Below are 15,028 nucleotides of genomic sequence, written 5' to 3'. Positions count from 1 at the left end.
AAACATGAGAGTCAGACCAGAGAGGCGATAGCAGAGAAACAACCGAGACAGACCTGAGAGGCGATAGCAGAGAAACAACTGAGGCAGACCTGAGAGGCGATAGCAGAGAAACAACCGAGGCAGACCTGAGAGGCGATAGCAGAGAAACAACTGAGGCAGACCTGAGAGGCGATAGCAGAGAAACAACTGAGGCAGACCTGAGAGGCGATAGCAGAGAAACAAGAACGTCAGACCTGAGAGGTGATAGCAGAGAAACAAGACACACACCCAAAGCAATGATAAACAGGTTCACTGGTAATCTAATTCCCCTCTCATGGAACCAACCCATGCATGCGCTTCCACCTAGTTGTTGACTAAGGTCCAACTTACACCCTTGAGGAATCTTCTTATGGACTAATGAAAAGGGGAACTAAATCAGAACTGTGGCTGTTCCTTGGTTAAATCTAGGTCACTTACTAGTTGGAACATGCAAAATAAGGCCTAATATATATTTCATTTCCACCCTGCCTACATCCATCCACTCATCTCATCTACTGGTGGTGGGCTGGTTGGTTGTGCAGTGTTACGCTAGCTGGGTTATATGGAGGCAAATCAATATGCTAGGGGTTCATACGCTCCCACACACATCCCACACCCAGCTACACTTTAATACTCCTCCTACAGGCCTTATAGAGGAGAGGAGAGGAGAGGAGGGAGAGGAGAGGAGAGGAGAGGAGAGGAGAGGAGAGGAGAGGAGAGGAGAGGAGAGGAGAGGAGAGGAGAGGAGGGAGGGCAGGGCAGGGCAGGGCAGGGGTGGAGGAGTGGAGGGGAAGAGGGCAAGGCAGGGCAGGAGGAGAAGAGGGCAGGAGAGGGGAGGGGAGGGCAGGAGAGGGGAGGGGAGGGCAGGAGAGGGGAGGGCAGGAGGAGAGGAGGGCAGGAGGGGAGGGCAGGAGGAGAGGAGAGGAGGGCAGGAGGAAAGGAGGGGAGGAAGGCAGGGGGGCAGGGCAGGAAGAGGAGGAGTGCAGGGGAGAAGAGGAGAGGAAGAGGAAGTGTATTGTTTTACCATGTCTAAATCATATCCAAAGTGTTGGTTACTGTTGGTTACATCCATGTGGATAATATCCTTTACAATCAAAGGTTTGTGTTTCTGTGAAGAAACATTTCCTAGATCACAGAAAGTAGGTCTCTCTTTCTTTCTCTCCCTCTCTCCCTCTCCCTCTCTCCCTCTCCCCAGCCAGTAGTATAGTGTGGGTCTCTCTCCCCAGCCAGTAACATAGTGTGGGTCTCTCTCCCTCTCTCCCCAGCCAGTAGCATAGTGTGGGTCTCTCTCCCCAGCCAGTAACATAGTGTGAGTCTCTCTCCCCAGCCAGTAGCATAGTGTGGGTCTCTCTCCCCAGCCAGTAGCATAGTGTGGGTCTCTCTCCCCAGCCAGTATCATAGTGTGGGTCTCTCTCCCCAGCCAGTAGCATAGTGTGGGTCTCTCTCCCCAGCCAGTAACATAGTGTGGGTCTCTCTCCCCAGCCAGTAGCATAGTGTGGGTCTCTCTCCCCAGCCAGTAGCATAGTGTGGGTCTCTCTCCCCAGCCAGTAGCATAGTGTGGGTCTCTCTCCCCAGCCAGTAACATAGTGAGGGTCTCTCTCCCCAGCCAGTAACATAGTGTGGGTCTCTCTCCCCAGCCAGTAACATAGTGTGGGTCTCTCTCCCCAGCCAGTAACATAGTGTGGGTCTCTCTCCCCAGCCAGTAACATAGTGTGGGTCTCTCTCCCCAGCCAGTATCATAGTGTGGGTCTCTCTCCCCAGCCAGTAACATAGTGTGGGTCTCTCTCCCCAGCCAGGAACATAGTGTGGGTCTCTCTCCCCAGCCAGTAAAATAGTGTGGGTCTCTCTCCCCAGCCAGTAACATAGTGTGGGTCTCTCTCCCCAGCCAGTAGCATAGTGTGGGTCTCTCTCCCCAGCCAGTAGCATAGTGTGGGTCTCTCTCCCCAGCCAGTAACATAGTGTGGGTCTCTCTCCCCAGCCAGGAACATAGTGTAGGTCACTCTCCCCAGCCAGTAACATAGTGTGGGTCTCTCTCCCCAGCCAGTAGCATAGTGTGGGTCTCTCTCCCCAGCCAGTAACATAGTGTGGGTCTCTCTCCCTCTCTCCCCAGCCAGTAACATAGTGTGGGTCTCTCTCCCCAGCCAGTAACATAGTGTGGGTCTCTCTCCCCAGCCAGTAACATAGTGAGGGTCTCTCTCCCCAGCCAGTAGCATAGTGTGGGTCTCTCTCCCCAGCCAGTAACATAGTGTGGGTCTCTCTCCCCAGCCAGTATCATAGTGTGGGTCTCTCTCCCCAGCCAGTAGCATAGTGTGGGTCTCTCTCCCCAGCCAGTAACATAGTGTGGGTCTCTCTCCCCAGCCAGTAAAATAGTGTGGGTCTCTCTCCCTCTCTCCCCAGCCAGTAACATAGTGTGGGTCTCTCTCCCCAGCCAGTAGCATAGTGAGGGTCTCTCTCCCCAGCCAGTAGCATAGTGAGGGTCTCTCTCCCCAGCCAGTAACATAGTGTGGGTCTCTCTCCCCAGCCAGTAGCATAGTGAGGGTCTCTCTCCCCAGCCAGTAACATAGTGTGGGTCTCTCTCCCCAGCCAGTAACATAGTGTGGGTCTCTCTCCCCAGCCAGTAACATAGTGTGGGTCTCTCTCCCCAGCCAGTAGCATAGTGTGGGTCTCTCTCCCCAGCCAGTAACATAGTGTGGGTCTCTCTCCCTCTCTCCCCAGCCAGTAACATAGTGTGGGTCTCTCTCCCCAGCCAGTAACATAGTGTGGGTCTCTCTCCCCAGCCAGTAGCATAGTGTGGGTCTCTCTCCCCAGCCAGTAACATAGTGTGGGTCTCTCTCCCCAGCCAGTAACATAGTGTGGGTCTCTCTCCCCAGCCAGTAACATGGTGTGGGTCTCTCTCCCCAGCCAGTAGCATAGTGAGGGTCTCTCTCCCCAGCCAGTAACATAGTGTGGGTCTCTCTCCCCAGCCAGTAACATAGTGTGGGTCTCTCTCCCCAGCCAGTAACATAGTGTGGGTCTCTCTCCCCAGCCAGTAGCATAGTGTGGGTCTCTCTCCCCAGCCAGTAACATAGTGTGGGTCTCTCTCCCCAGCCAGTAACATAGTGTGGGTCTCTCTCCCCAGCCAGTAACATAGTGTGGGTCTCTCTCCCCAGCCAGTAACATAGTGTGGGTCTCTCTCCCCAGCCAGTATCATAGTGTGGGTCTCTCTCCCCAGCCAGTAACATAGTGTGGGTCTCTCTCCCCAGCCAGTAACATAGTGTGGGTCTCTCTCCCTCTCTCCCCAGCCAGTAGCATAGTGTGGGTCTCTCTCCCCAGCCAGTAACATAGTGTGGGTCTCTCTCCCCAGCCAGTAACATAGTGTGGGTCTCTCTCCCCAGCCAGTAGCATAGTGTGGGTCTCTCTCCCCAGCCAGTAACATAGTGTGGGTCTCTCTCCCTCTCTCCCCAGCCAGTAACATAGTGTGGGTCTCTCTCCCCAGCCAGTAACATAGTGTGGGTCTCTCTCCCCAGCCAGTAGCATAGTGTGGGTCTCTCTCCCCAGCCAGTAGCATAGTGTGGGTCTCTCTCCCCAGCCAGTAGCATAGTGTGGGTCTCTCTCCCCAGCCAGTAACATAGTGAGGGTCTCTCTCCCCAGCCAGTAACATAGTGTGAGTTAGTGTGGGTGTTTGGTGTGGAGGTTTCAACTGGTTATACAATACAGTGGCTCTCTAACTCATGAAACAGCAGGCATCAAGTGGCCATGTTTAACGAGGCAGCACTAAAACACACCAACCACTTAGAGGACCTGCCAACCAGCTGATATGGGACAGTCTACCCCTCTCTATACACACCAACACAGTATAGTCACACCCTCTCTCTCTCTCTCTTTGCTCTGTGCTTTCAGCAGGAGTGTAAACCAGCCAGCCAGTCAGCCAGCAGCTCTGTGCATCACTGTGATGGTCCATACAAAAACAGCCAGGCTCAAACGACCACTCTGATAAAAACCATCCTATTGAATATCCCTGTTTGCTTTAACCTTCTAGGTAAATATCCCTGCTGCTTGTTTTAACTGCGCTGTGATGGTCAACGCAGTAATAGATCAGTAGGCTCTGGGCTGTTCACTAGTTCTGGGACACAAACAAAAGGTTTGAGAGACACTGTACACACTATGTTTCAGTCATTGTTCAATCCACCAGAGAAATTGAGTTATAATGTGTTAAGTGATTGAGCTCTTCAAATCTCTCTGTCCTCATTTCACCATTCCCTCTCTCTCTCTGTCCTCATTTCCCCGTTTCGTCTCCCTCTCTGTCCTCATTTCCCCATTTTGTCTCTCTCTCTGTCCTCATTTCCCCATTCCCTCTCCCTCTCTGTCCTCATTTCACAATTCCTTCTCCCTCTCTGTCCCCATTTCTGTCCCCATTTACTCTCTTTCTGTCCCAGACTAGGCTGCTTAATGAGAAAACTAATCCTACCATCAGCAGCACAGCATCATAATTCACCCAACAGAGACACTACATTACCTCTCCAGTGTAAACAGCACGTTGTATAGCTAACGACTGTTAGCATGTAGACACATAGCTAACGACTGTTAGCATGTAGACACATAGCTAACGACTGTTAACATGGAGACACATAGCTAACGCCTGTTAACATGTAGACACATAGCTAACGACTGTTAGCATGTAGAGACATAGCTAACGACTGTTAACATGTAGAGACACATAGCTAACGACTGTTAGCATGTAGACACATAGCTAACAACTGTTAACATGTAGACACATAGCTAACGACTGTTAGCATGTAGACACATAGCTAATGACTGTTAGCATGTAGACACATAGCTAACGACTGTTAACATGTAGACACATAGCTAACGACTGTTAGCATGTAGACACATAGCTAACAACTATTAACATGTAGAGACACATAGCTAACGACTGTTAACATGTAGAGACACATAGCTAACGACTGTTAGCATGTAGACACATAGCTAACGACTGTTAAAATGGAGACACATAGCTTACGACTGTTAAAATGGAGACACATAGCTAATGACTGTTAAAATGGAGACACATAGCTAACGACTGCTAACATGGAGACACATATAACGACTGCTAACGACTGCTAACATGGAGACACATAGCTAACGACTGTTAACATGTAGAGACACATAGCTAACGACTGTTAACATGTAGACACATAGCTAACGACTGTTAAAATGGAGACACATAGCTAACGAATGTTAACATGTAGACACGTAGCTAACGACTGTTAGCATGTAGACACATAGCTAACGACTGTTAACATGTAGACACATAGCTAACGACTGTTAGCATGTAGACACATAGCTAACGACTGTTAGCATGTAGACACATAGCTAACGACTGTTAACATGTAGACACATAGCTAACGACTGTTAACATGTAGACACATAGCTAACGACTGTTAGCATGTAGACACATAGCTAACGACTGTTAACATGTAGAGACACATAGCTAACGACTGTTAACATGTAGAGACACATAGCTAACGACTGTTAACATGTAGACACATAGCTAACGACTGTTAGCATGTAGACACATAGCTAACGACTGTTAACATGTAGAGACACATAGCTAACGACTGTTAAAATGGAGACACATAGCTAACGACTGTTAAAATGGAGACACATAGCTAACGACTGTTAAAATGGAGACACGTAGCTAACGACTGCTAACATGGAGACACATAGCTAACGACTGTTAGCATGTAGACACATAGCTAACGACTGTTAACATGTAGAGACACATAGCTAACGACTGTTAAAATGGAGACACATAGCTAACGACTGTTAACATGTAGAGACACATAGCTAACGACTGTTAGCATGTAGACACATAGCTAACGACTGTTAACATGGAGACACATAGCTAACGACTGTTAAAATGGAGACACATAGCTAACGACTGTTAACATGTAGAGACACATAGCTAACGACTGTTAACATGTAGAGACATAGCTAATGACTGTTAACATGTAGACACAGCTAACGACTGTTAACATGTAGACACATAGCTAATGACTGTTAACATGGAGAGACACATAGCTAACGACTGTTAACATGTAGAGACAGCTAACGACTTAACATGTAGACACATAGCTAATCTAAGTATGAACAACTCCTCCCATTCTCTCCCCCTTCCTCTCTTCCTTCCTCTCCCCTTGTCGCCTCTCTCTCTCCCTCCCACCCATAGTTCCCTCTCTCTCTCCCTCCCTCTCTCGCTATGCTTTCCTGCCTCCCTCCACTCTGCCTCCCTCTCTCTCTCTCTCTCTCTCGCTATGCTTCCCTGCCTCCCTCCACTCTCTCCCTCCCTCTCGCTCCATCACAAGCTAGACCCCCCCACTGCCACACACAGTGTTATTTTATTTAACTAGGTAAGTCGGTTAAGAACAAATTCTTATTTCCAATGATGGCCTACCCTGACGCTGAGCCAATTGTGCTCTGCCCTATTGGACTCCCAATCATGGCCTGGTTGTGATACAGCCTGGAATAGAACCAGGGTCTGTAGTGACGCCTCTAGCACTGAGATGCAGTGCCTTAGACAGCTGCTCCACTCGGGAGACCCAAAAGTATTGGGACAGTGATTCATTCAGGACAATCCATAATCACGGTAGCGTCCACATTGATGTAGAAGTGTTACGAAACATAATATTCTTATTTACAATAAAAATGACTCCAAAATTACACAATACATGATTTACCATTCGTTTCTATTGGGCACAAAATAATCTGAAAAACAACTAAAACAAACAGCCAATACATCCAACAAGTTTGTAGAATCACAAGCTTGATGTAATGATTGTGTGCTAGGAATATGGGACGAACTACTAAACTTTTGACTTCTTTAATACACGTGTAAGTGAATTTGTCCCAATACTTTTGGTCCCCTAAAATGGGGGGACGATGTACAAAAAGGGCTGTTGTTTCTTAACGGCTTACCCGATATGGATGAAAATACCCCTCAAATGAAAGCTGACAGTCTGCACTTTAACCTCATTGTCATTGTATCATTTCACAAACAACAAGAAATGTGTCATTGTCCCAATACTTTTTCAGCTCACTGTAGACACTATAACTATATATAGCGTGGGCTGACCAAATCATGCTTTACAATCACATTGCTATTCTATAACCAGAGCAGTGCAGGGGAGCCAAGAAGTGCCGTCCAACCGTTTGGAACATACAGGGATCTCCTGAAGTAGAGAGTGATTTCCCTGTTACACCCACAGACGTCCACACGTGCAGAAGGAACAGCCCGAGGCACTGGCAGAGAGCTGGCAAGGCTGGCATGGTTGGCCCCAACCCTGGTCTCTCTCTCTCCTCTTGGCCCCAACCCTGGTCTCTCCTCTTGGCCCCAACCCTGGTCTCTCTCTCTCTCTTCTTGGCCCCAACCATGGTCTCTCCTCTTGGCCCCAACCATGGTCTCTCCTCTTGGCCCCAGCCCTGGTCTCTCCTCTTGGCCCCAGCCCTGGTCTCTCCTCTTGGCCCCAACCATGGTCTCTCCTCTTGGCCCCAACCCTGGTCTCTCCTCTTGGCCCCAGCTCTGGTCTCTCTCTCTTCTTGGCCCCAACCCTGGTCTCTCCTCTTGGCCCCAGCCCTGCTTTCTCTCTCCTCTTGGCCCCAACCCTGGTCTCTCCTCTTGGCCCCAACCCTGGTCTCTCCTCTTGGCCCCAACCCTGGTCTCTCCTCTTGACCCCAGCCCTGGTCTCTCCTCTTGGCCCCAACCCTGGTCTCTCCTCTTGGCCCCGACCCTGGTCTCTCCTCTTGGCCCCGACCCTGGTCTCTCCTCTTGACCCCAACCATGGTCTCTCCTCTTGACCCCAACCATGGTCTCTCCTCTTGGTACCAACCCTGGTCTCTCCTCTTGGCCCCAACACTGGTCTCTCTCTCTCCTCTTGGCCCCAACCCTGATCTCTCTCTCTCCTCTTGGCCCCACCCCTGGTCTCTCCTCTTGACAACCAACCCTGGTCTCTCCTCTTGGCCCCAGCCCTGGTCTATCCTCTTGGCCCCAACCCTGGTCTCTCTCTTCTTGGCCCCAACCCTGGTCTCTCCTCTTGACCCCAGCCCTGGTCTCTCCTCTTGGCCCCAACCCTGGTCTCTCCTCTTGACCCCAGCCCTGGTCTCTCCTCTTGGCCCCAGCCCTGGTCTATCCTCTTGGCCCCAACCCTGGTCTCTCTCTTCTTGGCCCCAGCCCTGGTCTCTCCTCTTGGCCCCAGCCCTGGTCTCTCCTCTTGGCCCCAACCCTGGTCTCTCTTCTTGACCCCAGCCCTGGTCTCTCCTCTTGACCCCAGCCCTGGTCTCTCCTCTTGGCCCCAACCCTGGTCTCTCTCTCCTCTTGACCCCAGCTCTGGTCTCTCCTCTTGGCCCCACTTGACTGCTGTCCTTTGGTCTCTGTCTCTCTAACGCCGTATAGAGATAGAGACCATGAGTACTTGAAGCAACCATTTTAAAATTACAGTGTGTCCGATATAGCACCCTATTGCCTACATAGTCTCGCGCACTACTTTTGACCAGGCCTATAGGGCTATATAGGTAGTGCACTATATAGACATATACCAGAGGTCAGACAGACAGGTACTAGACCCCTACAACCTAAAGGCCATGGCAGGGATCTTTACAGCCCTGACCGACCGAGGACTCAGAGGCAGCTCACAGATCCAATTATAGGCCAGCAGCCTATACTGCTGACTGCACCCGTCACGGTTGGCCGGCCAGCAGCAGAACAATCAAATCACATTTTATGTCACATGCACTAGAATACAACAGTGAAATGCTGAATACAACAGGTGTAGTAGACCTTACAGTGAAATGCTGAATACAACAGGTGTAGTAGACCTTACAGTGAAATGCTGAATACAACAAGTGTAGTAGACCTTACAGTGAAATGCTGAATACAACAGGTGTAGTAGACCTTACAGTGAAATGCTGAATACAACAGGTGTAGTAGACCTTACATTGAAATGCTGAATACAACAAGTGTAGTAGACCTTACAGTGAAATGCTGAATACAACAGGTGTAGTAGACCTTACAGTGAAATGCTGAATACAACAAGTGTAGTAGACCTTACAGTGAAATGCTGAATACAACAAGTGTAGTAGACCTTACAGTGAAATGCTGAATACAACAGGTGTAGTAGACCTTACAGTGAAATGCTGAATACAACAGGTGTAGTAGACCTTACAGTGAAATGCTGAATACAACAAGTGTAGTAGACCTTACAGTGAAATGCTGAATACAACAGGTGTAGTAGACCTTACAGTGAAATGCTGACTTACAAGCCCCTTAACCAACAATGCAGTTTTAAGAAAATACCATCAAAATAAAGTAAGAGATAAGAATAACAAGTAATTAAAGAGCAGCAGTAAAATAACAATAGTGAGACTATATACAAGGGGTACCGGTACAGAGTCAATGTGGAGGCTATATCCAGGGAGTACCGGTACAGAGTCAATGTGGAGGCTATATACAGGGGATACCGGTACAGAGTCAATGTGGAGGCTATATACAGGCGGTACCGGTTCAGAGTCAATGTGGAGGCTATATACAGGGGGGTACCAGTACAGAGTCAATAGAGAGTAGCAGCAGCAGTTGGTTTCTCACTGTTATCTCCCTGTTGGTTTCTCACTGTGGTCATCACTGTCATCTCCCTGTTGGTTTCTCACTGTGGTCATCACTGTTATCTCCCTCTTGGTTTCTCACTGTTATCTCCCTGTTGGTTTCTCACTGTTATCCCCCTGTTGGTTTCTCACTGTGGTCATCACTGTTATCTCCCTGATGGTTTCTCACTGTCATCTCCCTGTTATCTCCCTGTTGGTTTCTCACTGTTATCTCCCTGTTGGTTTCTCACTGTTATCTCCATGTTGGTTTCTCACTGTTATCTCCATGTTGGTTTCTCACTGTTATCTACCTGTTGGTTTCTCACTGTGGTCATCACTGTTATCTCCCTGATGTTTCTAACTGTGGTCATCACTGTTATCTCCCTGTTGGTTTCTCACTGTTATCTCCCTGATGGTTTCTCACTGTGGTTCTCACTGTTATCTCCCTGATGGTTTCTCACTGTTATCTCCCTGATGGTTTCTCACTGTTATCTCCCTGATGGTTTCTCACTGTGGTTTCTCACTGTTATCTCCCTGATGGTTTCTCACTGTTATCTCCCTGTTGGTTTCTCACTGTTATCACCCTGATGGTTTCTCACTGTTATCTCCATGTTGGTTTCTCACTGTTATCTCCATGTTGGTTTCTCACTGTTATCTCCCTGTTGGTTTCTCACTGTTATCCCCCTGTTGGTTTCTCACTGTGGTCATCACTGTTATCTCCCTGATGGTTTCTCACTGTCATCTCCCTGTTATCTCCCTGTTGGTTTCTCACTGTTATCTCCCTGTTGGTTTCTCACTGTTATCACCCTGATGGTTTCTCAGTGTTATCTCCATGTTGGTTTCTCACTGTTATCTCCATGTTGGTTTCTCACTGTTATCTACCTGTTGGTTTCTCACTGTGGTCATCACTGTTATCTCCCTGATGTTTCTAACTGTGGTCATCACTGTTATCTCCCTGTTGGTTTCTCACTGTTATCTCCCTGATGGTTTCTCACTGTGGTTCTCACTGTTATCTCCCTGATGGTTTCTCACTGTGGTTTCTCACTGTTATCTCCCTGATGGTTTCTCACTGTTATCTCCCTGTTGGTTTCTCACTGTTATCTCCCTGTTGGTTTCTCACTGTTATCACCCTGATGGTTTCTCACTGTTATCTCCATGTTGGTTTCTCACTGTTATCTCCCTGTTGGTTTCTCACTGTGGTCATCACTGTTATCTCCCTGATGTTTCTAACTGTGGTCATCACTGTTATCTCCCTGTTGGTTTCTCACTGTTATCTCCCTGATGGTTTCTCACTGTGGTTTCTCACTGTTATCTCCCTGATGGTTTCTCACTGTTATCTCCCTGTTGATTTCTCACTGTTATCTCCCTGTTGATTTCTCACTGTTATCTCCCTGATGGTTTCTCACTGTGGTTTCTCACTGTTATCTCCCTGATGGTTTCTCACTGTGGTTCTCACTGTTATCTCCCTGATGGTTTCTCACTGTTATCTCCCTGATGGTTTCTCACTGTTATCTCCATGTTGGTTTTTCACTGTTATCTCCCTGATGGATTCTCACTGTTATCTCCCTGTTGGTTTCTCACTGTTATCTCCCTGATGGTTTCTCACTGTTATCTCCCTGATGGTTTCTCACTGTGGTTATCACTGTTATCTCCCTGATGGTTTCTCACTGTTATCTCCCTGATGGTTCCTCACTGTGGTTATCACTGTTATCTCCCTGATGGAGGGGATAGAGGTGGAGGAGGAGAGAGGAGAGGGGATCGAGGTGGAGGAGGAGAGAGGAGAGGGGGGACGTGGTGTTAAAATGGGGGCAGCTGCCCGAAACACGGTAGAGAAGAGAGAGATTGATGAGAGGAGTTTTTGGGGGTATGTCTTTGAGAGGACTGCTAGGAAGGGAACCAACCTTGAGAATAATACATTGTGATCTCTAGCATCCATTTTTGTTGTAGGTCCACTATAAATACACAGCCTGTCTCTGCATCAGCAACACTGTGAGAGGTAGAGCGTTCTCCCCATTACTCAAACCCTTACCTTACTTTGTCCTGCTCTGTTCTACTCTGTCCCGCTCTGTTCCGTCCTGTTCTGCTCTGGCCTGCTCTGTTCTACTCTGTCCCGCCCTGTTCCGTCCTGTTCTGCTCTGTCCCGCTCTGTTCTGCTCTGGCCCGCTCTGTTCTTCTCTGGCCCGCTCTGTTCCGCTCTGTTCCACTTTGGCCCGCTCTGTTCCGCTCTGGCCCGCTCTGTTCTACTCTGGCCCGCTCTGATCCACTCTGGCCCGCTCTGTTCCACTCTAGCCCGCTCTGTTCCACTCTAGCCCGCCCTGTTTCACTCTGGCCCGCCCTGTTCCACTCTGGCCCGCCCTGTTCCACTCTAGCCTGTCCCACTCTAGCCTGTTCCACTCTAGCCTGTTCCACTCTGGCCTGTTCCACTCTGGCCTGTTCCACTCTGGCCTGTTCCACTCTGGCCTGTTCCACTCTGGCCTGTTTGAAACGCTGAATGTAGGTTGCGGTGTACTGTTGAGGGTCAACTGTGTGAAAAATAAAGTTCTCCCTACTTTTTATTTTTGAGGCCAGACAATATCTGGCAAAGAGGAAACACTTTGTCCTATTCTGACTATAACTACTGTTCCCTGAAGGAGGGAAATGAGGTACAACATCTCCATGGAGGGTTGGTGCTCTCACGACTTTGACAAGGCCAATGAATAACCGTGCCTCGCTGGAAGTCCCGCCTTCCACAGCTGATAACACCGAGGCTGGGTTTCATTCCTTCAGTTCTGACACACTTTACCTGGAGCTGAGCAGAAAGGAGGAGTGGGCGAGTACACCGTTAGGTAACCCCTGCTCCTTGCTGCTATATGCCAGGTAGATAGCCTCCACAATCCAGTGGGAGAGATGCTGTTTAGAGAGCGCTCTGCCGCAAGCTGGATTAGCAAAACAGACAAAAAAGCTGGTCACATAAACAGATATCCCAGGTCCACTGCATTAGGAAAGTATTCAGACCCCTTGACTTTTTCCACATTTTGTTACATTACAGCCTTTTTTTTATTGATTACACACAATACCCCATAATGACAACGCAGAAACAGGTTTTTATAATTTTTTGCTAATTTATTCAATATAAAAAACTGAAATATATTTACATAAGTATTCAGACCCTTTACTCAGTACTCTGTTGAAGCACCTTTGGCAGCGATTACAGCCTTGAGTCTTCTTGGGTATGACGCTGCAAGCTTGGCACACCTGTATTTGGGGAGTTTCTCCCATTCTTCTCTGCAGATCCTCTCAAGCTCTGTCAGGTTGGATGGGGAGCGTTGCTGCACAGCTATTTTCAGATCTCTCCAGAGATGTTCGATCAGGTTCAAGTCCGGGCTCTGGCTGGGCCACTCAAGGACATTCAGAGACTTGTCCCGAAGCCACTCCTGCATTGTCTTGGCTCTGTGCTTAGGGTCGTTGTCCTGTTGGAAGGTGAACCTTTGCCCCAGTCTGAGGTCCTGAGCGCTCTGGAGCAGGTTTTCATCAAGGATCTCCCTGACCAAAGTCCTTCTCCTCTGATTGGTCAGTTTGGCTGGGTGGCCAGCTCTAGGAAGAGTCTTGGTAGTTCCAAAATTATTCCATTTAGTTATGATGGAGGCCACTGTGTTCTTGGGGACTTTCAATGTTGCAGAAATTCCCCAGATCTGTGCCTCGACACATTCACATGTCGGAGCTCTACAGACAATTCCTTCGACCTCATGCCTTGGTTTTTGCTCTGACATACACTGTCAACTATGGGACCTTATATAGACAGGTGGGTACCTTTCCAAATCAAATCATCAATTGAATTTACCACAAGTGGACTCCAATCAAGTTGTAGAAACATCTCAAGGATGATCAATGGAAACAGGATGCACCAGAGCTCAAATTCGAGTCTCATAGCAAAGGGTCTGAATACTTATAATAATTAGGTATTTCTGTTTCTAAAAGCCTGTTTTCACTTTCACAAGACGACAAGCCCTCCAGGTGAACCCTCTAAAAACGTGGGCTGAAACAACAAAGCAACTGGTTCCCAACCGAGAGCTCGAGTCCTTCATCGAGAAAAACCAGAAGATCTGCCCGAACATTTCCCATATCTGGGAGACCACCCAAGTGTGTATCCTCCAATCCTGAGGGATCGGCACCGAGGAAACCGGGGACATGCCCGGAACCCGGAGCCAAAGCAAATGCGCACTGCTCCACAGTTATAGGGAGCGAGCCCAGGTTAGGACGGAGAGAAACTAGTCCCTCCCCATACCGTCTCCACCAACAAGTTGTCGGTTCTGACCAGGACATGCCGGCCCGATAAAAGTTTCAGGAAGCACCTGAGCATCAGATACTGCGCTACTTTCCATCACCCCACACTGAGTTGTCTTCACATTGAGGGGGGGGGGGGGGGACGTCTGTCATCACCATGCACCATGCAGGATACAACTCAACCCATCGGAGCCCCCCGGCGACAACAGCAGGGCCCAGAGGCATGATGTTTATTGTATTGCTATTGAACTTTGAACTTTGAAATCTGAGAGACCCTCAGATTAGGATAGAGTTGGGTTCATCCTAGTAAACTATAAGTGGGATATATGGCTGATATCTCAGTCTATTGTACTGTAGATGTAATAGAGTTGGGTTCACCCTAGTAAACTATAGGTGGGATACATGGCTGATATCTCAGTCTATAGTACTATTGACGTATTTCATTCATATTGAGCTCATTGTACAAATTTCACATATCAGTATTTACTCAAGGTTATTCTTTTTTTTTTTAAAGTATTTTATAAAACACAAGCCGGCATTTTTTTCCTAAATTATTCAGCTGCGTGGTTTTCATTTCTCCCTACTGCTCCAGTAGTGAACCTAACATTCAGTTCCTAAATGATTCAGTTGTCCAGTCTTCATTTCTCCCTACTGCTCCAGTAGAGAACCTAACATTCGGTTCCTAAATGATTCAGTTGTCCAGTTTTCATTTCTCCCTACTGCTCCAGTAGTGAACCTAAAATTCTGTTCCTAAATGATTCAGTTGTCCAGTCTTCATTTCTCCCTACTGCTCCAGTAGAGAACCTAACATTCGGTTCCTAAATGATTCAGTTGTCCAGTCTTCATTTCTCCCTACTGCTCCAGTAGTGAACCTAACATTCGGTTCCTAAATGATTCAGTTGTCCAGTCTTCATTTCTCCCTACTGCTCCAGTAGAGAACCTAACATTCGGTTCCTAAACGATTCAGTTGTCCAGTCTTCATTTCTCCCTACTGCTCCAGTAGAGAACCTAACATTCGGTTCCTAAACGATTCAGTTGTCCAGTTTTCATTTCTCCCTACTGCTCCAGTAGTGAACGTAACATTCGGTTCCTAAATGATTCAGTTGTCCAGTCTTCATTTCTCCCTACTGCTCCA

The sequence above is a fragment of the Salmo salar genome, chromosome 18, assembly GCF_965601325.2.
Source record: "Salmo salar chromosome 18, fSalSal1, whole genome shotgun sequence".
Taxonomy (NCBI): domain Eukaryota; kingdom Metazoa; phylum Chordata; class Actinopteri; order Salmoniformes; family Salmonidae; genus Salmo; species Salmo salar.
This window is presented reverse-complemented; position numbering follows the sequence as displayed.